At 47.2% G+C, this 24,683-nt stretch overlaps 1 protein-coding gene across 1 annotated transcript in view; it reads right to left on the bottom strand.

Moving 5' to 3' along the window:
* Positions 1–24,683, bottom strand: part of PRKAR2A (protein kinase cAMP-dependent type II regulatory subunit alpha) — a 716,041-nt gene that overhangs the window by 522,211 nt on the left and 169,147 nt on the right. The gene's annotated exons all lie outside the window — the stretch shown is intronic.

The following is a 24,683-nucleotide window of genomic DNA, read 5'->3' as shown; positions in this document are numbered from 1 at the left end:
GGAAGAGAACTAAAATTACAGGTAAGTAACCTTTCCTTCTCTTACAGGGGATCCCCCTCAGTAATTATGAGTAGCAAGCCAATCTAAGTAAATGTGGACAAGAAAGAAAAGCCCTCCACCCAAGTAGATTCCCTAAAAGGGACAAATATTTGGGCATACCCGAAGCCACTCGAGTATTTACATCAAACACAGTAAACTACGTATTCTAGGAGATGGGAAGAATGCTTCCAAATAGTCTAATCATTGGCAATCACTATGGGTAGCATTCCAACCCATCGCTGTTCACCCACTGTACCCCTCTAATCAGAGGCATGCCTTATGCACATCAGTACTGACCCTGGCCTTCATAGAAACAGTCCATCATGAACTGGCAGGAAACCATTGCTTCCATTACATTTTTGGTCTTTGATTTAACACCACAGGTGGTCATGGGTATGCCAAGACGTGGGTACCTTCTTAACTGTGTCATATGATCCCCACTAACAAGGCCTAACAATGCTCAAAATGGTCTGGGGGTACTTGTGCTCGTTTTTGGAGGAAAGATAAGGCAAGATTCTGTCTGCAGTTGCACAGTGGACGATGACTAGGAGTCCTCACCATCCGAATAGACACTGGCTCTTTCATAGTTTTGAGCATCTGGAGCCATATCAGCAGACTTCCTTCTCCAACTTTTAGTGTCTTTGTAGAAACGCTATGACATACCTTACAATCTTTGGCCTTATGTTCTGGGTAAAGGCAGTAGATGCAGTCCTAATGAGGATCCTCGAAGCATCCTTCAGTAGGTGCTAAATACTCTGAATAGACTCTTCGTTTCCTTATCTGACATGACGAAATCTGGGATTAATTCAGATTTGCAGTGAATATGCACTAAGGGACAAAGTTAAAAGCTCCAGAGGCAACGAAATGTTTGGAAATTTGTCTGAAATATTTCAAATAGGTAGAATTGAGCAGCGCTCTGTGGAGGCTCCCTAGCGTGACGTGAGGCAGAAAATCTGAGGGACTGGAGCTTCTCACAGGAGTGTTCTAGAGGGCAAAGCAGCCCGATTGGCTGAAATCTAAGTTTGGTCTCTTTTTTTAAATTGACTATGATATGTTACAAAATTGAAGGGCCTAGAGCCTTCATACTCTATGTTTAACATTGCATTGCTTTTATAAGGTACCGAGGGACTCCCATTCTGATGGCAAGGAATGATTCAGCATGTTAATCTATGAATTTTCCAATACTGGAGAAACTAGATGTACAGTTTTGAGCTCCAATTAATTTATATAATTAGATTTTTCTTCTTGAGACCAAAGACCTTGATATGGGAGGTAGTCCATTTCGAACCCCATCCTGTCATTAAGGCATCTGTGATGTAGTTTGTGAGGAGGGCCTTTCTTTCAGAAAAAGGCATTCCTGTTATAAGATTCCGAGACTAGGTCCACCAGTTAATATATGCGATCTTCCCAATGTCCCAATTTTTGTGACACCAGCTAGGCCAGACAGATTTGGACAGATCTCATGTAGAGGCATGTGTAAGGAACTATGGAGATGCAAGATGCCATCGAAACTAGAAGAGGCGCTTCCTGACAAACAGATGGTCTGGCACGTTGCAGAAGCTGTGCACATTTCTTCTGGATTGATGATCCACTCTTCTTCGAAGGGAACACTTTTTCTCATTATGTGTCGGAGACACTGGATTGGGGTGGAAATCTTATTCGCTTAACGGCTTTGATATTGACTTTGCGATTGCCGCTGCAATTGTGAGTAGTGGTACAGCCTATTAGGGGATTGCACTCTATGATAAGGGATCTGTCTGTCTCCATGCCTGAAATGCTGTTTCAATTACTTCTTTTGTTCCTCAAGGCCGACCGCCTTTAAGATTTCCACCTCATTTTTCATTCTGAGCAGTTCCTCTTCAGTACGGTAGTAAAGTAAGGGGGAACCTGAAAATGGTAAATTCGTAATCTCCAACTGAGCGTCAGATTTCAATGATGATAGTCTTAGCCAAGATGTTTGCCTCAGTGAGATGCCATGACAAAAAGAAGTTGCGGAAAGTTCTGAGTAAACTGCCACACTAATTGATTGATTAGAAATCAAGGATCCCTTATTTACCATTTCTAAGTAATCTTGATGTCTGTCTTCATTACTTCTCATATTTTGCAGTGGAATCTACCCAACAATGCAGCCACATTAGTGTTTCTCAAACAGGTGGATGCTGTGCCACACACTTTTTCACTGATGACATGCATTTGTTTGCTCTCACGATCTGGGGGAGCTGTGGAACCCAGAGCTGAAGCATGCCTAAACCTTAGTGACGTCATAATGATCGAATTTAGTTTCTGATCAGATTTTAGGAAATCTGGGTCTTGCTGTGGAGGTCTGTACTTCTTTAAGAGTCTTGGTATGGCCACTTTAAATGTGGCTGGGGTTGGTAACTTTTCATCAATAATATCCATGAGACCAGTAAGCAGAGGAAGAAGAGGTCATGGTGTAGATCTTAGATGAAGGGATTCCAAGTTCTATGGACTGTCTGCTGGGGTGTGTCCAATGTAATATTTAGCTTCAATGCACCTCTCACTAGGGCTTTTTGAAAAGTCATGACATCATCCACTGGAGATACTATAGTTGGAGACTGAGGTGGAGAAGTCGAAGTGTGTGATGAATTTGAAATTTAATCAGGTGATCTGGATCATTATCTTGAGCAAGAGGTGGTCATAGATCTTACGCGAGGAGTCCTTGGAGGCGGAGATGTAATTAGAAAGGGAGCCTTTCATTTTCTAATGGGTGACATCGACGTGGCCCTAGAAAATTGTTACAAAGGAGACAGATTTAAACGTTGTAGTGGTACCTCTACACGCTGGTATAATAGGGCATAACAGAGCCTTTGACTGTTGAGAATGTGATAACTGATAAGGAGATCCGATCATTGTGAAGAAGAGGACACATTACTTTCAAGTATCCTCAGTGTCGAGAGGGGGGACACTGACATTGAGTAGATTCTCTTTGCCGGAACCGGGAGTCGCTGGTGAAGCATGTCTCCAACATCATTTGGGGTCTCGCCATCGAGCGACGGGACCTTGACGCCAACCATTGGGATCTTGGTATTGTACTGTGAATTTTGGGCACTGATCTTGAATGATGTGTCCGCACCGTTGTAGACTTCAACGCCGAAGGCACTGCTGGTATTCTGGTCGCTGACTTCCATGCTAAGAGATGGTGATGATGCTGCCGCATCAACGTTGACCCCTCTGTCGATTGTGAACAAGACAGGGCCATTACATTCTATGTCAATGTTTTTAAGTCAGCAAATGATGCCGATGAGAGTGGTGTAGATGCGGATGTCTTGAGGGAGACTTTTTGGCCTTAGATCTCCTTCTTTGGGAGTTATATATCAGATTTCTGATGCTTTTCGGCAGTGTGACAGGAGGATCACCTTTCCAGTCTATTTCTTTTATTCCTCTCCTTCTATGCTTTCCTATGTTACAGGGGTGTGGAATTCCTATAGCCCAACGCCCTGGACATTTTGTTTGGGGTCAAGCACAGCAAGTTTTTATGCTTATTTTGTCCTTGGGACACGTATGCCCAACCTCCTTCAGCACAAACCCTTTGGCTGCCAGTTTACAGGGAAGGGAACTGTCTGCAGTTGAGGTAATATTTGTGCCCATGTGTTAATGCTGTAAACTTGCATTTATGGTTCAGTAATGCAACGCCTTTGTTATTAGGATGAGCTCTCTAAATAAACGTTGTAGGGGCATTACTGACGTAAACTACTGACCATTAAAAAAAAAAAAAAAAGTGTAAACACGTTTGAAAGTTTTAACAATATGCGGCTACACATAATGTTTCCAGAATGCTCTGATTAGATGCAAATCTTTGCAGACGCTTGTAAGCAGGATTAATGATTCTTTGCTTTCAAAATAAAATTTTCAGAAAAAATATGCAAGTAGGAAAAAAACGTTCGGCTAAATTACTGTGAAATTTGAGGTACTATTTCTTTGAAGCATCATTTAGTAAAATGTGTTGACGCACGCTACTATTTCCAGAAAATAGGAATACCTAGGAAACATAAAAGTAAGCAATCATGAGCAAAGCCAACCGATCCAACACTGGTGGTCAGTCTTTTGGTTTTGTCAGTCTCCGTCTTGTTTTGACGTGGCTTTTGTAGCACTTTATTGTTGTGGGAGCTGCCAGGCCCTCGCCATTGTAACAAACAGTGGTAAAAAGCAAAAAAAATAAAACAAATTGTCAAAAAAAAAAAAAAAGCACATTGCCACAGCAGTTCCTGGCACTGAACAAAACTACTTTGTGTGCCAATATGTTCCTTATGGAAGAGCAGAATATTATCACTCACACTAAAGCCAGCCAATCGATGGATAGTGAAAGCAACAGAATTTTAATAAAAACAAAATATCTTGGTTAACGCCAGATCCAATTCGGGGCCCTGTTCCTGAAGGAATTCACAAACGTGGTATATGTCTTTTGTATTAGTGGCTTTCATGAATTCACAAGAATTTAAGGAAGTAGACCAGGAAATCGTACTCCTAGAAAATATTTGTGAACTGTATTTTAGCACGAACAAATATGCATGTGTAGATTCACTCATGCAAAAATCTATTGAGTGTTTACAAGTTCAGTTTTCTACAACCACTTTTTTCCCCAACCCTGGAACAACTTTTGCTTCTGCCGTTGTGAGGAGTAAATTTCCAACCTTTCTCAGTATGGGAAAAGATTAGAGAAGAGCTGGTGAAAATCCCTAAAACATACAAGTTAGTAGGTCTGCACAGACTCCAAGACATTCCAGCCCTGGAACTATTGCTTACTGCTTCCTCCAACCCAGTATATAGGAAGCTGGCAAAATAAGGAAATTGCTATAGTGATTTTACCTAATGAGACTACTGCCATATTATGTTGCCACACTACATGGCACCAAAGGGACAAGTAGTTTTTTTTTTTTTTTTTTTTACAGGGCAACTAGATTTATGAAGCAACCTGACCGGTAGACAAGTAGATATTTTATTAAATTCCACACCCCTGAATCAAGCCACGGATTCTTATGCTGTCTCGGTCTTTAAGCATCCTTTTCAACATTTTACAGCAAATGCCACATCCTTTTGCAAGGTGTGCAGGTGAAAGGCACACTACACAGACCTTATGAGCGTCAGAGCACGCTGCCTTTCTACCACATGAAAGGTATATGGTAAAAAGGGCCGGCATTCTGACTAAAATTCCTGTCAGAAAAATGAATGTTCTCAGTAGTAGAGATGTCAAATTGTCGAGTATTAAGCTTTTGGAAAAACTGAATATGTGTGATGAAAAGATCTGAAGGTGAAGAGACATCTGAGGTGTTCAGAGATCCTGCCTGACAGAGCCTGAAAAAAGAACTGCCACTCATGTAAACTGCCACTACAGTGCATTGTGGGATAGGGAGCATCTGAGGTTTTGAAAGGTGTACGACTCTTGTTCAATCTCTTCAGTGATAGCCTATCAGGGTGTTTTTCCTATTTGTATATAAAGTCAGCCTTTTTTCAAAGACAAAGTGTTAATCATTCAGAGGCTCTTCTATATTTTGTACAACAAGCCTCCTACAGCAATCAGCAAGTAAATACACCACTGAGTCTACACAGAGACTTTATGGTAAATGACCTACAGTGATTAACATTCTTAAATGCCCTTTTCCTGTACTGTTTATATATGTATTGAAGGTATTCCGGGGTCTGCACAAGCAGCAGGGAATTAGTCACAGTTTATGACTATCAATGAAGATCTGAAGATTCAGAATTAAATGCTTTCCGAGGAGAGCTGAAGAGTTCCAGAATGTAACAATGGTGCATAAAAAAGGAAAAGGACGTCAGCACGTCTACGGGGGTCCTTTATGACTCCAGTGATGTTACGAGGTGCTGCATGCAGCGCCAAAGTGGAGCCGGCGCCCCTACCAGAGTGGGGGAGCTATTGAAAAAGTTTTTAGATCCAGACTGGCACTTGGGATATTCAAAAGGTGAGGAATTAAAAGATGAGATATCTGCACGTAGAGGCATACATCAGAAAGTTAATTACCATGGACAACATTCTCTCTGGATGATACTACATCTACCTGCAGATTACTCAACTTGAGAAGATTGCAGGCACGAGACTGGATCTAGAACCTTATCCATAGCTCTTCCATGCCGATAGGTGGCACTGACTCCATGTCAATGCCAGAAGAATGCCATCATGACTTCACTGAAGCCATAAAGCACTCGTCCCAGCATTCAAACGCCAGTTTCCCCTCCACTTTTTCGAAGCCAAATTAGGTGCAAGGATGATAATGATCTCCTGTGAGTAGAGGTGCAATGCAACAACGTTGGAACATGATAAACTAATGCAAGTGACTATCCATCTAGAGGGCGTTAGAATTATAACATGCCCACACTTCAAGAGTGGGAGGAGGGCGGGATCGGTGCGCAACCTGCAGGTAGACACAGCTTCTAACAGAAAGAACATTACTGAATGTTAAAAGATATTCCTACCTACACATTCCTCCCGTTTTGAATAAATTGGCAAGCAGTACCCCATTTGGAGGAGAGGAGGGACCTGAGGTAAATATCAGAGAAGAAAGCTAGACATGGAAGCCCTGGAGGACAGAGCCATCCAGACGCACTTCCAAATCCAAACAGTAATGCTTAGCAAAAGTGTGGAGAGACACCCATGCTGCCACTCTGCAGATGTCAAGCACAGGGACTCCTCTAGCTAAGGCGGGGGTGGAAAACCTGCTCTGACAGAAAGGGCCCTTTTCCTTTCAGGAGTTACTTTTCATGGTAAGGCATAACGCTTAGTATGTTCCACCTTGATAACATCCTTTCCTAGATAGCACTGTCTTTCCTGTTGCTTGTGCACCCTAGAATGAGCTAGTTGGCAGTCCGGAATTCCCAGGTGCGTTCGCTACAGAAACTGACCACCCTCTTCAGGTCCAGCCTGTGCAGCTTCTCCTCCTCCTCCTCTATAAAATGCAGAGGGGGACAGGAAGAAGGGAGAAGAAGTGACTGACCAAGATGAAAAGAGGAAGGAAAGCAGCTCTGGTTTAAAGAACTTGTCACGAAAAAAGGTGTTAAAAGGATGGCAAATGCCAAGTGCCTATAACTTATGGACACGTCTCAGCAAAGTAGTTGCATGTACTGCTGTAGATTCACATGCTCTGCATACTCCTGCCATTGAGTGTTGGGTCCGAAGTGGTGCAAGTAGTTTTTCTGAGAAGAAGTGTTCAGAGTCACAAGATCGAGTGACTTATCTCGGTGATATTGCGCAGGGCAACAACTCCTTTGTTACATTGATAAACGAGTGGAAGGAAAGTATAGAGAAGGATGTCCATGCAAAAGGTAAATACATATGTACAGATATATTCAAATATAAAGTAACTGCAAAGGCCACAGGCATCTGGGGAGGAGGTAGGGCACATGTGAATCTAGAGCACTGCATGTCACAAACAGATGCTCACAGGGTAAGTAACAATCCGTTCAATGGCATGTGTGGCTGTAGACACACATGCTCTGCATAGACTGTAAAGAGGTTCCTCCATAAACGCAGTGGCTAGCCTGTAGGAGCTGCAGCTGACTGGAAAAGTGTATGTAGCACATCCTGACCGACATTGGCTTGTTGGTATGCTAACACATCTACACAATAGTGTTTTGTGAATGTGTCTGGTGTGGACCGTATAGCTTCCTTACAAATGTCAGGGATAGGAACATTTCCAAGAAAAACAATAGTAGCACATTTTTTCCTGGTAGAGGGTTCTCTAGGAGTAACAGGAAAGAGTCTCTTGGCCATAGCATAACAAGCTTGTATATATTTGACTGTCTATCTGGCTTTGCCCGACTTGGATACTGGGCTACCTTTGTGAGGTGGTGAAAAAGCAACAAAGTTGTTTAGTTTTTCTAAACTCTTGGTCCTGTCAATATAGAAGATGAGTGTTCTTTTGACATCAAGAGCGTGAAGGACTCTTTCTGCAACAGAGTCGGGTTGCGGGAAGAAGACTGGTAGTTCAATCGACTGGTTAATGTGAAACCACTTTAGGCAGGAATTTAGGGTTAGTGCGAAAGACTACTTTAGCTCTATAAATCTGGAAGAAGGGATCTACCAAGGTTAGTGCCTGGAGCTCACTAACAGTCCCAAATGATGCGATAGCGACCAAGAAAGCCACCTTCCAGGAGAGGAATTGAAGTGGATATGAATAGAGTGGTTTAAATGGGGGGAATCATGAGTCTGATGAGCACAATGTTACGGTTACACAATGGTGCGAAAGGTACCCTAGGTGGAATTACACATTTAATACCCTCCATGAAAGCCTTCATGACTAGAATCTGAACAAGGAAATATGTTGTCTATTCTGCAGATATGCAGTTACAGCTGTGAGATGTAGACAAATGGAAGTGCACACTAGATTTGCTTTTTGTAAGTGGAGCAAATAAACCATCTCTTGAACAGTATCTTTCAAGGGGTTCAATACGTTTGGGTTGACAATAGCAAACAAAGTGTTTCCATTTTGCAGCACAAAAGGCTCTAGTAGTGGGTCTACTGGCTTCCTTGAGAATGTCCATACATTCCCCAGGAAAGCCTAAGTAGCCAAACTCTGACCTCAGTAGCCATACGGCAAGGTTGAGTGTCTGGATGTCTGATTTGTCCTTGATTTTTAGTGAGAAGGTCCGGCTTATTGGGGAACTTCTCCTGAGGGACTATTGAGAGGTCCAGGGTGAACCATGGCTAACGCACCCAAGTGGGAGCCACAAGGGTCATGATGACAGATGTTTGCCTGATCCGCCAAACTAGATACGGAATGAGGGGGAGAGTGGGTAAAGCGTAGGCAAATATCCCTTACCAATTAATCCATACAGCATTGCCCCAGGATAGAGGGTGTGGAAACCTGGAGATGAAGCTTGGACATTTTGCATTTTCTGCTGTGGCAAAAAGGTCTAAGTGAGAAGATCCCCACTTTGCAAAGTATGAGTGAAGTACTTGTGGGTGGACTTCCCACTCATGGACTTGTTGCTGCATCCTGAAGAGCAGGTCTGCAAAGTCGTGGCCCTCCCCGGCAGGTACTCCACACCACCAGGTGAATGTGGTGGTGAAGGGCCCACTTCCATACGGTCAGAGGGAGCTGTAACAGCTGAGAAGATTGTGTGCCCCTGTTTCTGTAAGCAATACATGGCCGTCATGTTGTCCGTGCAGACTAAGACATCCTTGTGAAAAAGGTGAAGAGGGAACGCTTTCAGTGCTAGAAATACTGCTTGAAGCTCGAGGTAATTGATGTGAAGGGACTGAAGATTGGGATCCCAGAGGCCCTGTACTATGAGGCTTTTGAAGGTGAGCACCCCACCCTGTGAGTGATGCATCTGTGGTCAATGTGACCTGAGGCATAGGGTCTAGAAATGAGCCTCCTTTCAAAAGGTTGGTGAGTCTGGAGGTCTAACAACACTAGATCTTCTAGGTGACCCGGTGACTGAGATCATTGACGAGACAGACATTGCTGCCGGGAACTCGTGTGAAGTCTGGCATGGGGAACTATGGCAATGCAAGAAGCCATCATCCCCAACAGATGCATAATGGTCATGACTATGTGGGTATGGTTCTCCTGAATTTGAGAAAGTAGGGCCTAAAAGTTTTGGACCCAACCCAGGTTGGGATAAGTCAAACCTAGCTCCACATTCAAGATGTTCTCTAAGTAAGGTTGCACCTGTAGATGCTGGAGATTAGATTTGGAAAAGTTGAGAGTGAAACCCAGACTGTGAAGGAAGTCCACTGTCAACCGAGTGTGTTGTTGGCATTGGTGTACCATGCTAGCTTTGCTAAGCCAGTCATCAAGGTAGGGATACACATGAATGTTTTGCCTTCACAGGTGTGCAGTGACTACCGCTAAGCACTTTGTGAAAATTCTGGGTCAATGAAAGGGCCTTAAACTGGTAGTGTTTGCCTGGAACGACAAACCTTAAGCGTTTTCGATGTGCAGGGTGAATCAGAATGTGAAATAAATGTGTCTTTTAGATCTAGAGCTGTCATAATGTTGCCTTGCTGTAGGAATGGAATGACATCCTGAAAGGTGACCATGTGCTAGTGTTCCGACAGGATGCATTTGTTTAGGGGCCTGAGGTCTACTATCGACAAGAGAGAGTCTATCTTAAGTATAGTCCTGTCCCTTGTTGTTGTAGCAGAACCAGATCTATGGCCCCTTTGAACAGGGTTTGAACCTCTTGTCCGAAAAGGGTTAACTGGTCATTAGACAGCCTGCGAGGGGGAATTTTGGTAGAGTGGTGGTCAAATCCAGACAATAACCACACTGGATAATGGAGAGGACCTATTGGTCAATGGTAATGGTGTCCCATATTGAGTAGAAATGTTGGAGTCTTCCCTCAACAGGTGTAGGATGAGCAGGGTGAAGGTGGAGGTAGTCCCTGCTTGGCAGTGGAGGAGGATCTGCATGTGGCAGTGCTCTTTACCCTTCCATTGCTGTTGGTACCTCTATAACAGCCTCTGTAGAAACCTCTAGAATAGGTGGACTGAGGCAGTCCAAGGTAGGAGGTGGGCGCCTCAGTGGTGAAGGATTTGTAGGAGCCTCTGAACCCAGGGTGACAAAAAAAGGCTCTGTGTAGGGGACTGAATGGCACCTATGGCCCTAGCAGTGTCCATTTCTTTAAGTTTTTCCAAGGTAATATCTACATGGTTTCCAAATAGGTGCTCCTTATTAAGGGGCATATTGAGGACTGCCTACTGGACTTCAGGTTAAAAACCAGAGCAACCCAGCCAAGCAGGCCTCCAGAGAATGATGCTGGTGTTAATGCTGTGAGCTGCTGTGTCTGCGGCATCCAGGTGGCATCTAATGGAATTATTAGAGGTGACCTGCCCCTCTGAGACTATTTGCTGCCCCCTTGTATGCTGTTCACTGGGTAAGAACTGGAGGAGCTCCTCCATTTCGTCCCAACGAGCCTGGTCATACCGGGCTAGTAAGACTTGGGAGCTGGAGATACACCAATGATTTGCGGGCCTGTGCCGCGACTCTCTTGCCTGCAGCATCAAACTTTTTACTCTCCTTCTCAGGGGGAAGAGTGTCCAGAGTGGCCTATTTGCCCAATTACAAGCAGTCATAGCTACAATAGAGTCGGGTGGAACCTGAGAACTGATGTAGAGAGTCAGAGGGGGTTGGCTTGTACTTTTTATCCACCCTTGGTGTGATAACCCAAGAGCGGAGAGGCTCTTTAAAAATCTTGTCCGCATGACAAAGCATGCAGGGAAGCATGAGGAGATATTCTATGCCCCTGTCAGTGGAAGTCAATGTATCGAAAAGGAAATCCTGCTCGATGGGGTCCTTATACAGCTTCACATTGTGGAACGCCGCAGCCCTAGCTACTACCTATTGGTATGAGGTAGTGTCTTCCAGTGATGAGGGGCTAGCGGGATACAGGTCAGGGTCACTGGAGGGAATAGGATCAGTATCATAAGTGTCCCAAGGGTCTGTGTCATCTTGAGGCCACCCTAAACGCCCAGTGGAAAAAAAGGAGAACCCTGGGGTGTGTAATCTCCAGGTGGGGGTGAAGTGGGAGAATGGGAGGGGATGGTGCGGAGGTGAAGATGGGGGCAGCGGAGGAGGTGAAGGTATACGTGGAAGACTGGTAGCCTTGTCCTTGGTCCTCCTTTTGGCAGGCAGAGTAATGTCCAAAGCCTCCTGGAATTAGTTTCCTCTTGGGGAGCACAGGAGATGAAGGTATGGCAATAATCCGGCAAGTGCCGTCCTGCATTTGGAGGCAGTGCAGACGAGCGTCCATGATTTCCAAAATGGGCTCCATATGAGAAGGCGTGGCAGAAGACTGGCCCAAGTCTCGAGGTTCATAGGATTTCTGCTCTGATGACCTTGGCAAGAACATTTTGATCGATGCGGTATGGTCAGCACCGAAGTGGACCGAAGTGGAGGCTGATGGGTGCCGGTTCATCTATCCCAAGGTTTGAATAGAAACGGAGATGATCTCTTGGTCAGAGGAAAGGGAGGTCGATGCCGAGGACACAGCCTTGGCCTTAATGGTTGGTTTTGGTGTCGAGACAGAGGGCAGGGCATACGAAGCAGATTTTCTGTACCGACCATAGCCTGGTGGCAGTCCCGGACCAGCAATCTCAAGGAGGGGTAAAAAGTATTTTTTAAAGTCTTATAGTCGGCAGGAGGGGCCACAGTTTTTACACACTGGGATGACAATTTCATGGCCTCCTCCCGCGCAGGTTCTTCCAGAGCGTGCTCCTCTCCAAAGAAGTCTGGGGTGTCGTGAGGCGTCTTCTGGGCCATCTGCAGCTGACCTGCTCTTCGGTCCAAAAGTATTTTATGGAGGAGAAGGACTTACAGGCATTGCAGAGAGCCTCCTGATGACCCATGGAGAGGCAGAGATTGCACATGAGATGCTGATCAGTTTGTGGAAATTTGGAATGGCACAGGACAGCAATGAAATTGAGTCCGTTCCTTCAGAGAAGCATTTCCATTGGTGTCACATGGAAGCTACGCCCAAAGTGGGTGAGAGAGGACAATATTGTCAAAAAAGAGAAGTTGGAAGAAAACAGAGTCAACAGACTGAATACAAATACATCCAAACCCAGCGGCGGAGAGCAAACAATCTCAGAAAGGAGTTCTCAATCTCGTGACTAGGAACACTTCTTTGAAGAAAAACAACTTGCACCACCCTATAACTAACACTAGACAGTAAGAGTTAGAAGAGCATGTGTATCTACAGCCACATATGCCCTCAAACATATAGTTTTAATAGCCAAAATATGTAAACCTCGACTGAATGGACTTAAATGATGACACCCAAACCCCCCACCCCCCCTCCAATCAGAAAATATAAAACTAAAATTGAGGTCTCATTGGGTCATAACAAAAGAGGAAAGGGGAAACATGTTGGTTGAGAGGAGGCAAACAACAATAGGGGACTTCTGATCAAGGATGGTTGGTATGTAAGGGAGAGTTATGGCAACAACGCCGCCAAATAACTTGACCGCTCCCCACCGCACAGCCTGGCTACACAAAGAATAGCACAAATCTTAGGAGGTTTGACAAAAGGGCAGTGTGCACTGCTGGCTTATAAGAGCAACTGGGTAATTTTCCCATTGGGTGAAGATTTCCGAACCTTCTTCAGGTGGTGATGCTACATATGGTAAGCAAGTTGACGCCAACAGAGGCTGTCTGCTCTAATGTTCTGAGAGAATGCCAGATGACTCGCTATCAGTCAAACACTTTGCTGATAAACCTAAGACCAGAGGCACAGGCCTTGCTAACGAAGAAGGTACAACCCTACTCTTCTCTACTTGTTCATGTACTACATTGGGATCATATTGTCTGTCTAGATCTGTACGCACTGACACGAAGGGAAGGAATGCCTTGAGGGCCAAGCAAAACCTCCCTCAGCAAAAAAAGACTGCTGTGCAGAATCTGCTTTCCTGAAGACCCTAGGTCTCTTAGTTCCAGATTCTCCAAATGGGCACCAAACCCTAGAGTGGAGGCATCTGTCACCAAAGTGACACAGACAGTGGGGGGTTGGAACCCTATATCAGTTTCCCTTCCACACCCCACCAGGACAGATCTGCTGCGGAGTCCAGGGAGATTGTATTGGCATCCAACAAGCCACCCCTGTCCTGGAACCACGGACTATGGAGGCAACACTAGAGAGCCTTCAAGTGCCAGTGTGCATGTCTGACCAAGAGGATGCAAGAAGCCAGCAGATCTAGCAGGCGCAGAACCGAGCCGATTCCCAAAACAAAAGAATCAAAGACTCAATATACAGATCCTCTGGGAGGTGTGAAGGCTCAAAAGGGATGTAGGGATGTAGTATCCAGCACTGCCTCTGAACAGGAGCAATAGAGAGGGTTCCGGGTGAGATTTGGGCACACTGATAAAAAAAACAGGTTTAACCAAAACGGATTCAGTTGACAACAAGAAGAGCAGCAACATCTATGGAGAACTGATGTGCAGGAGCCAGTTATCCTGGTACGGAAATACTGGAATCCCTCATACCTTAAGTTGTGCTGCTACCACTGCTATTACATTGATTAAGGCTTGGGGTGCCAATGTCAGCCTGAACAGAAGGACCTTGAATTGGTAGTGGTTGGATCTCACTACAAACATGTACCTCCTGCGTGACTGGTGGATCCCAATAAGAAAGTGCGCATCCTTTAAGTCTTAGGACTCAATCTAATCTTCTGATTCCAGTACCAAAAGAACCTGACTCAGGGTCAACATCTTGAATTTGTTTGCAGAGAAAAAGATTCAATATCTTGAGGTCTGGAATCAGAAGAAGACCGCCATCCTTCTGGGCACAAGGAAGTAAAGAGAAGAGTACCTCTACCCAACCATCTGTTTGACCACCAACTCTATGCCTTCCTTCAGGAGCAGGGATGCTACATCCTGCTCTATAATGCATAGATGGTTTTCTGTATAACCACAACAGGGTGAGTGGTGTAGGGAGGAGCCTAGTGGAAGGGTACAGCATAACCTCTTTCCAAAATTTGAAGGACCCACTGGTCCAAAGTAATGGCCTTCCAGGCCTCTAAAAAGGAGAACACCGGGACTCTCACCAAACTTAAAATGAGAAGATAAGCAGAAACAAGAGCTGTCTTCCAGTAAGGGTGCAGGTTGAGGGAAAGGGGGCCGTATGTTGTGTCAGACGTCATTGTCCTTTTCCACTGCCTCTATTCTGTCAGAGCAGAGGGTTCTGGGACTTCTCCTGTTGGGCTATTTAAAACAAAGCTGCTTATTGTCATGCTGAAGGCGCTGGAACCAAAGAGTGATCGCAGTAGCACAGTTTATCTTGAAACCCTTCAAGGTTAGGTAGACCTTCCCTTCAAACAACTTAGACCAATCAAAGGGTAAGTCCATGAAGATGTACTTCAGTTCTGAGGAGAAGCAAGAAGAGCTGAGCCAGGCATGGCATCAGGTGGTGAATTAAGACCAAATGGAAGGACCGCAAACTGGTAGCGTTGCGACCCCACCACAAACCGGAGATACTTCCTGTGGGACTTGAGAATAGGGATATGAAAGTAAGCATCCTGCAAGTCGACTGACACCATCCAATCCTCTTTGTTCAACGCCAGAAGCACCTGCGCTAGAGTCAGCATCTTGAATTTCTCCGGTTTGAGGAACCAATTCAAAATCCTCAGATCCAGGATAGGTCTCAATCGACCATCCTTCTTGGGGACCAGGAAATATCTGGAACAACCCTGACCCCTTTGCTCTGGAACCAACTCCACTGCACATTTGATAACAGGATTTGAACCTCCTGCTACAACAACAGGAAATGGTCTTCTGAACAAAACGAGGGACGGGGAGTGGGGAAAAAAGGAAACTCCTGAAAAAGAAGGGCATATCCTTTCCTCACAATATTTAGAACCCAGGAGTCTGATGTGGCTAACTCCCACTGGAGGAGAAAAAGACATAACCTTCCCCCTACAGGAGAAGTGTGACTCAAAATGGGCAGAAAACTAGGACTGGTTCCCTTGTTGTTGTCCCACAGAGAAAGAGGATGATGCTGGGTGCTGCTGGGTGGCCCCTCTTGTCCGAACCCTCCCCCACCCTCTAAAGGATCTATATGGGAGGCTGGCAGGCTGTTGGACTGTGTACTGAGGTCTCCCACGGTAAACGGCTCCACGCCCAAACCCCCTGAACCTCCGAAAGGACCTGAAGAACAAGTTACGTACCTTCGGTAACGCTTTTTCTGGTGGATACATTAGCTACCTGTGCATTCCTCACCTTATGAATTCAATCCTTGCGTCAGCATCCGACGGAAAGTCTTCTTCCTAGCTGTCCACGTCGACGAGGAGGTCATAATGGCACGGCTCCACGAGACTACGTCTGACGTCAACGTGCCAATATAAGAGGTCCTCGTCGGCGTACTCACGTCAGTTTCACCTCATTTTTTTTCGTGCCTTTGAGGTGAACAGGTGAGAACCGACTCATCAAAAACCATGAATATATATATATATATATATATATATATATATACACACATACACAAACACAAAAATCTTGTCCATTGAACCGATATAATTACATAATTACCTTAAATACATGTATATACAAATTTGTACAGAAACATTACTCTAAATACTGCAAGATAAGCGTGAAATCAGGCAGACAACGGGGAGGCGGGAGGGACCGTGAGGAATCCACAGGTAGCTAGTGTATCCACCAGAAAAAGCGTTACCGAAGGTAAGTAACTTGTTCTTCTGATGGATACAACTACCTGTGGATTCCTCACCTTATGAATAGAGTCCCAAGCAGTACCGCACTCGGTGGTGGGTGCCCGCCTGATTACGCCAAGAAATCTTGCAATACTGAACGAGCAAAATAACCGTCCCTCCTCACTTCAGAGTCTAAACAATAATGTTTTACGAAGGTATGGAGGGACGCCCAAGTTGCCGCTTTACATATATCTATTAACGGAACTCCTCTCGCTAGGGCCGAGGATGCAGACTTAGCCCTAGTAGAATGGGCCCTGATACCTTCAGGAGGGACTTTTTTAGCCAGAGAGTAACGAATCTTAATACACAAGATGACCCACCTGGAGAGTGTTAGTTTCTGGACCGCTCTGCCCTTTCGCTGTCCAACATACCCAACGAACAGTAGATCATCTAGGCGAAAGTCTTTAGTCCTCTCCAGGTAGAAACTCAGGGCCCTCTTAGGGTCCAACCTATGGAGCCGGAGGAGGGTAGAACGCAGGTAGGGTAATAGACTGCCCTATATGAAAAGGAGTGACAACTTTCGGTAGAAAAGCAGCCCTGGTTTTTAGTACCACTTTATCAGGGAAAAACATGGTAAATGGAGGCTTAACGGAAAGTGCTTGAAGCTCTCCAACTCTCCTAGCAGATGTGATTGCAATTAAGAAAACAGTCTTCAAGACCAAATATCTCAACAGACATGAATGCATGGGCTCGAAAGGCGAACCCATCAAGAACGTCAATACAAGATTCAAGTCCCACTGAGGCATGTGAAAGGGTGTAGGAGGAAACTTATTCACCAAACCTTTAAGAAACCTATTTACAATTGGAGACTTAAATAAAGATGGCTGGTCCGGAAGGCAAAGAAACGCCGACAGAGCTGCCAAATATCCCTTAACTGTAGCTATCGCACAGCCTTTCCTTGCCAAACTAAGAGCAAACAAAAGAACATCTGAAAGGTGGGCCTTCAAGGGATTTTTTTGGTTCTCTCCACACCAAAGCACAAATTTTGCCCACCTACCGGCATAAATAGATTTAGTGGAGTGTCGCCTGGACAAGAGAATAACATCCACTACATCTGGTGGGATAGAAAACGAACTCAGGTTGCCCCATTCAATCTCCAGGCATGAAGGTGCAGGCTCTGAAGGTGGGGGTGTAGAACCTGCCCCTGCGACTGTGAGAGCATGTCTGCCGGAGCGGAGGGCACTGAGAGAGTTGAAGCAGGTCTGTATACCATACCCTTCTCGGCCAGTCCGGAGCCACTAAGATGACTTGGGCCCGGTCTTGACGAATCTTCCTCAGAACTCGAGGAATCAAGGGTATGGGGGGAAATGCGTAAAGCAACTGGCCGCTCCAGGACATCTGAAACGCATCCCCCAAAGCTCCTTGCAACGGATACTGGAGGCTGCGGAACAACGGGCAATGCGCATTCTCTCAAGTGGCGAATAAATCCACCTGAGGAGTGCCCCACATCCCGAAGATGTGGAGGACTAGATCTGGATGGAGACGCCACTCGTGATCTATTGAGAAGTGACGACTGAGACCGTCCACACGTACATTCAGAACTCTGGCCAAATGATTCGCTATTAAGCAAATCTGATGGTCCTGAGCCCAGGACCAGAGCCGCAGAGCTTCTCTGCAGAGAAGGTACGACCCTACTCCTCCCTGCTTGTTTATATACCACATCGCGGTAGTGTTGTCGGTCAGGACCTGAACTGACTGACCGCGAAGGGAAGGGAGGAAGGCCTTGGGCGCCAAACATACTGGCCGCAATTCCAACAGATTGATATGCAACATCTGTTCCGCTGGAGACCAATGACCCTTGATCTCCAGGTCCCCCAGATGAGCTCCCCACCCTAGAGTGGAAGCATCCGAAATCACTGTGGCCACTGGAGGAGGCAATGAAAACGGTTTTCCTTGGGAAAGGTTGCCGTCCTCTGCCCACCAAAGAAGATCCGTTACAGCGTCCTTGGAGATCTTTATTGAATCCTTGAGATCTCCTTTGTGTTGGAACCACTGCCTGCGGAGGCACGACTGAAGAGCCCTCATATGCCAGCGAGCGTGAGTGACCAACAGAATGCAAGAAGCAAACAGACCTAGGAGGCGTAAGACCTTGAGGACTGGAACTGCCGCTCCAACTTGAAACAACGGAATCAGCGCCTGAATGTCCCGAACCCGCTGAGGCGGGGGTAGGCCCGAAACATTGTTGCGTCCAGTACTGCCCCTATGAACAGGAGGCGTTGAGAGGGCTCCAGGTGAGATTTGGGCACATTTACAGAAAAACCCAGATCGAACAACAACTGGGTTGTCATTCGCAGATGAGACAACACAAGCTTTGGAGACTTGGCTTTGATCAACCAATCGTCCAGGTAGGGAAAAACCGCTACTTCCCTCCTTCTGAGATGTGCTGCAACAACTGACATCACCTTTGTGAAAACCTGAGGTGCTGAAGTAAGTCCAAACGGAAGGACAGCAAACTGGTAGTGTTGCCTTCCGACCACAAACCGGAGATACTTCCTGTGCGACTTGATTATCGGAACATGAAAGTACGCGTCCTGCAAGTCGACAGACACCATCCAGTCTCCTTCATTCAACGCCAATAGCTCCTGCGCTAGGGTCAGCATTTTGAATTTTTCCTGCTTGAGGAACAAATTCAAAATCCTCAAGTCTAGGATCGGCCGTAATCGACCATCCACTTTGGGAATCAGGAAATATCTTGAATAACACCCCTGACCCCTTTCCTGCAACAGCACCAACTCTATTGCGCCCTTTGCCAACATGGTTATAACCTCCTGTTGCAACAACAGAAGATGGTCTTCTGAACAAAAGGAGGGACGGGGGGGGGGGGGGGAGGGAGAAGGGAACTCCTGAAAGGGGAGAGCATAGCCCTTTTCTACAATTCCTAGCACCCAGGAGTCTGTTGTAATTGACCTCCATTTCTGCAGAAAAAGACTCAATCTTCCCCCTACAGGAGAAGTATGGATGATAAAGTGGGGCAAACTAGGGCTGCTTCTGCTGTTGTCCACCAGAGAAGGGTGAAGAAGAAGAAGAGAGCTGCTGGGCTGGACTTCTAGCCCTACCCCTACCCCGCCCTCTAAAGGCACGATAGGGTGGATTGGCAGGTTGCTGGGCGTAAGACTGCGACTTCCGAAAGGCAGAGCCTCGAATGAACCCCCGAAACCTGCGAAAAGGTCTATAAGGCGTTGTAGCAGAGGTCTGTAAGCCCAGGGACTTAGCTGTCGCCCGACAGTCCTTAAACCGTTCAAGGTCAGAGTCCGCCTTGTCCCCAAACAACTTTTCCCCATCAAATGGAAGATCCATCAAGGTGGATTGAACATCTGAAGAAAACCCAGAGGACCTTAACCAGGCATGCCTCCTAGTAGCCACAGATGTTCCCATGGCCCTGGCTATGGAATCCGAGGTATCCAGGACAGATTGTATAATCTGCTGTGCAGCAGCCTGCGCATCCATAAAAAGGGATCCAAACGATTTCTGCATCTCCTGTGGTAGTTCCTTCGCCATTTCTTTAGTGGAGTCCATAAGGGCGTGGACGTATCTGCCCAGCACGCAGGTAGAATTAGTAGCTTTAAGCGCCATGCTGCAAGATGAAAAGATCTTCTTTGAAGACTGCTCCATCCTCTTGGACTCCCTATCAGTTGGGACTCCAGGGAATGTCCCAGGAGCAGACTTCGCAGAACATAACGCCTGAACTACCAAGCTTTCCGGAGTTGGATGCCGTGACAGAAAAACCGGATCACCTGGTGCACCTCTATGTCTCCTCGCCACTGCCCTATTCACAGCGGGAATTGTCACTGGCTTCTTCCACAAGTCCAAAATAGACTCAGTCAAAGCCTCATTGAAAGGCAGCAAAGGGTCAGCACTGGACGAAGAGGGATGTAGTACCTCTGTGAGCAGGTTAGTTTTTACCTCCGCCACAGACAAAGGCAAATCCAGGTTTTCAGCTGCCTTCCTCACCACTGTATGGAAGGAAGCGGCCTCTTCAGTAAACTCCCCCGGAGACGCAATGTCCCACTCCGGGGAAGTATCCAGACCACTTGCAGTGGCAAGACCCTGGAACTCATCTGAAGGCTCGATCTCGCCTTCCTCTAGCTGTCTATATTCCTCCTCTTCCAAAAGTCTCAATGCCTTTCTCCGAGATCGAAGATGTGTCTCTAGGGCCGGCGTCGACAAAGAGTCCATCGACGCCAACGACCTTGAATCCCGAACCGGACCAGGAAGACTTCTAGACTCATCCGGCGCCGACACGGAGACAAATGATGACCTTCTCTGAGTCGGTTGGCAGGAAGGTGATGGAGCCGGTCTGGATGGGGACATCAACGACGTCGGATGGCGCGGAGAAGGAGTCGGTTGACGTGGAGGAGGATCCACCGTCGCAAGTGGAGGACTCCTGCCAGGGGAGACCCTCGGCGCCGAACCGCCAGTCTCTGTAGGGCAGAAGGGCATGAATAGAGCCACCCTGTACGGCGCCGGCGAGCCCATATTAAACACCAATGGCCCCGTGGGACACGCCGGCGCACCAGCAGGGGCCATGGATTGGAAGACGGCATACATCGCATTCAAAAATGCGGCCGGATCCGTCACTGGAGCCAGGAAAGCCGGGTACTGTTGTGGAGATGTCTGCTGAACATCAGGCTCCCACGACGCCGGCGAAGACTGAGGGCTACGATGAGCGACATCAAAAACAGACGGCGCCGGCGACAACTCCGGACTCTCAGGCTGAGGCGTGACAGTAGGACTCATCTCCCATGTCTTCTGGCGTCGGACTCTCGGCGCCGAGAGTCATGATGACGCCGCTTCTTCTGCCTTTTGGGAGAAGTATGGGAGGAATCCTTTTTATGGCCCTTCTTCTTCCTTCAGAGCTTTTGGATTAATGCTCTGGCACGAAGAGCATCCTTCCACATCATGCTCCGAACTAAGGCACCAAATACAGTCCAAATGGGGGTCAGTCACTGACATCCGACCCCCGCATTCTCTACACGGCTTGAAACCTGACTTTTTTGGAGGCGACATTGTAACCACCAAAAAGCATTACAGATATCAACGAGCCAGGAAGAAAAACCGTTGGCGTCGAAGGCACGGAAAAAAGGAAAACTGACTTCAGTACGCCGACGAGGACCTCTTATTGGCACGTTGACATCAGGCGGAGTCACGTGGAGCCGTGCCATTATGACGTCCTCGTCGACGTGGACAGCTAGGAAGAAGACTTTCCATTGGATGCTGATGCAAGGATCGAATTCATAAGGTGAGGAATCCACATGTAGTTGTATCCATCAGAAAGGGGTAGTAGTGGAAGCATGCAGACCCAAAGACTTTGCAGTGGCCCTACTGTACTAGGAGCACTCTAAGGCAGAGTCAGCATTGGCTCCAAACAGCAGCTTGAGCGTCTGACAGGAGCTCACCAAACTGCCCCTACATATCCTGCGGTAAGTCGAACTACAGCTTTAGCTGTGTCCATCAGGGCATGAAAATATCTCCCTAACACACAAGTAGCATTTGTCACTTTCAGGGCCATACTGCAGGATGAAAAAGTCTTCTTGGCCGACTGCTCCATCCTCTTGGACTCTTTGTCCAAAGGAATAACAGGGAAGGAGCCTGGTGCAGAACGTGCCGAACATGAGGCCTGGATGTACTATTTCAAAGTAAGAAATAGTGTGCACAGAGTCCAAGGGTTCCCCTTAGAGATAAGATAGTGCTCTATTTTGTGGTAGTGTGGTCGAGCAGTAGGCTTATCAGAGGGTAGTGTTAAGCATTTGTTGTACACACACCGGCAATAAATGAGGAACACACACTCAAAGACAAATTTCAGGCCAATAGGTTTTTATATAGAAAAATATATTTTCTTAGTTTATTTTAAGAACCACAGGTTCAAGATGTACAGGTAATACTTCAAATGAAAGGTATTTCACACAGGTATTCTAGGAACTTTGAATAATCACAATAGCATGTACAGTTTTGACGAAAAGGGCAATAAGCTATTTTAAAAGTGGACACAGTGCAAAAATCAACAGTTCCTGGGGGAGGTAAGTATTTGTTAAGTTCACAGGTAAGTAAAACACTTACAGGGTTCAAAGTTGGGTCCAAGGTAGCCCACCGTTGGGGGTTCAAGGCAACCCCAAAGTTACCAGACCAGCAGTTCAGGGCCGGTCAGGTGCAGAGGTCAAAGTGGTGCCCAAAACACATAGGCTTCAAGGGAAATAGGGGTGCCCCAGTTCCAGTCTGCCAGCAGGTAAGTACCTGCGTCTTTGGGGGGCAGACCAGGGGGGGTTTTGTAGGGCACCGGAGGGGGGGGGGGGGGACAAGCAGGCACGGAAAGTACACCCTCAGAGGCACAGGGGCGGCTGGGTGCAGAGTGCAAACAGGCGTCTGGTTTCCTATAGGAATCAATGGGGAGACCCGGGGTTTCTCATCAACGATGCAGGCAGGCACAGGTGGGGCTCCTCGGGATAGCCACCACCTGGGCTAGGCAGAGGGTTGCTCCTACACTGGAGTTCGGTTCCTTCAGGTCCTGGGGGCTGCGGGTGCAGTGCTGGTTCCAGGCGTCGGGTTCCTTGAAGCAGGCAGTCGCGGTCAGGGGAGCCTCTGGATTTCCTCTGCAGGCGTCGCTGTGGGGGAATCAGGGGGGTCAACTCTGGCTACTCACGGGCTCACAGTCGCCGGGGAGTCCTCCCTGTAGTGTTAGTTTTCCACAGGTCGAGCCGGGGTGTCGGGTGCAGAGTGGAAAGTCTCACGCTTCCGGCGGGAAACGTGTGGTCTTTAAAAGTTGCTTCTTTGCTGCAGAAAGTTGCAGTTTCTTGAACAAGGCCGCTGTTCTCGGGAGCTTCTTGGTCCTTTAGATGCAGGGTAGTCCTCTGAGGCTTCAGAGGTCGCTGGACCCTGTTGGATGCATCGCTGTTGCAGTTTTCTTCGAAGTAGGGAGACAGGCCGGTGAGGCTGGGGCCAAATCAGTTGTCGTCTCCGTCTTCGCTGCAGGGCTTCAGGTCAGCAGTCCTTCTTCTTCTTTAGGTTGCAAGAATCTATCTTCCTCGGTTCTGGTAGCCCCTAAATACTGAATTTAGGGTGTGTTTAGGTCTAGGAGGGCAGTAGCCAATGGCTACGGGCCCTGAGGGTGGCTACACGCTCTTTGTGCCTCCTCCCTGTGGGAAGGGGTGCACGTCCCTAATCCTATTGGGGGAATCCTCCATCTGCAAGATGGAGGATTTCTATAAGTAAGAGTCACCTCAGCTCAGGACACCTTAGGGGCTGTCCTGACTGGGGAGTGACTCCTCCTTGTTTTCCTCATTATCTCCTCCAGCCTTGCCGCCAAATGTGGGGGCAGTGGCCAGAGAGGTGGGCATCTCCACTAGCTGGGATGCCCTGTGGCGCTGTAACAAAGGGGGTGAGCCTTTGATGCTCACCGCCAGGTGTTACAGTTCCTGCAGGGGGAGGTGAGAAGCACCTCCACCCAGTACAGGCTTTGTTCCTGGCCACAGAGTGACAAAGGCACTCTCCCAATGGGGCCAGCAACATGTCTGGCGTGTGGCAGGCTGGCAAAAACTAGTCAGCCCACACTGGAAGTCGGTATGTTTTCAGGTGGCATCTCTAAGATGCCCTCTGGGTGTATTTTACAATAAAGTGGACACTGGCATCAGTGTGCATTTATTATGCTGAGAAGTCTGATACCAAACTTCCCAGTTTTCAGTGTAGCCATTATGGTGCTGTGGAGTTCGTGTCTGACAGACTCCCAGACCATATACTCTTATGGCTACCCTGCACTTACAATGTCCAAGGTTTTGCTTAGATACCTTAGGGGCATAGTGCTCATGCACTTATGCCCTCACCTGTGGTATAGTGCACCCTGCCTTAAAGCAGTAAGGCCTGCTAGAGGGGTGACTTACCTATGCCACAGGCAGTGTGATGTTGGCATGGCACTCTGAGGAGTGCCACGTCAACTTAGTCATTTTCTCCCCACCAGCACACACAAGCTGGCAAGCAGTGTGTATGTGAGGAGTCCCTAGGGTGGTATAAGACATGCTGCAGCCCTTAGAGACCTTCCCTGGCACCAGGGCCCTTGGTACCAGGGGTACCAGTTACAAGGGACTTACCTGGGAGCCAGGGTTGTGCCAATTGTAGAGACAAAGGTACAGTTTAGGGAAAGAACACTGGTGCTGGGGCCTGGTTAGCAGGGTCCCAGCACACTTTCAAATAATAACTTAGCATCAGCAAAGGCAAAAAGTCAGGGGGTAACCATGCCAAGAAGGCATTTCCTTACACAGGATTACTAAACTATCCGGAGTCGGATGCTTTGACAAAAATCCCGGATCTCCCGGAGCCACCCTATACTATCTTGCAACATATCTGTTCACAGCTGGCGATGACAGGCTTCCTCAGAAGGATGCAGGACCTCCGTCAAAATATTTGTTTTAACCGCAGCAGCCGGCAACGGAAGGTCCAAGAAAATTGCCACCTTCCTGACCACAGAATGGAAAGA

The sequence above is a fragment of the Pleurodeles waltl genome, chromosome 9, assembly GCF_031143425.1.
Source record: "Pleurodeles waltl isolate 20211129_DDA chromosome 9, aPleWal1.hap1.20221129, whole genome shotgun sequence".
NCBI lineage: Eukaryota > Metazoa > Chordata > Amphibia > Caudata > Salamandridae > Pleurodeles > Pleurodeles waltl.
The sequence above is the reverse complement of the archived record's forward strand: the minus strand, read 5'-3'. Positions and strand labels throughout refer to the sequence as shown.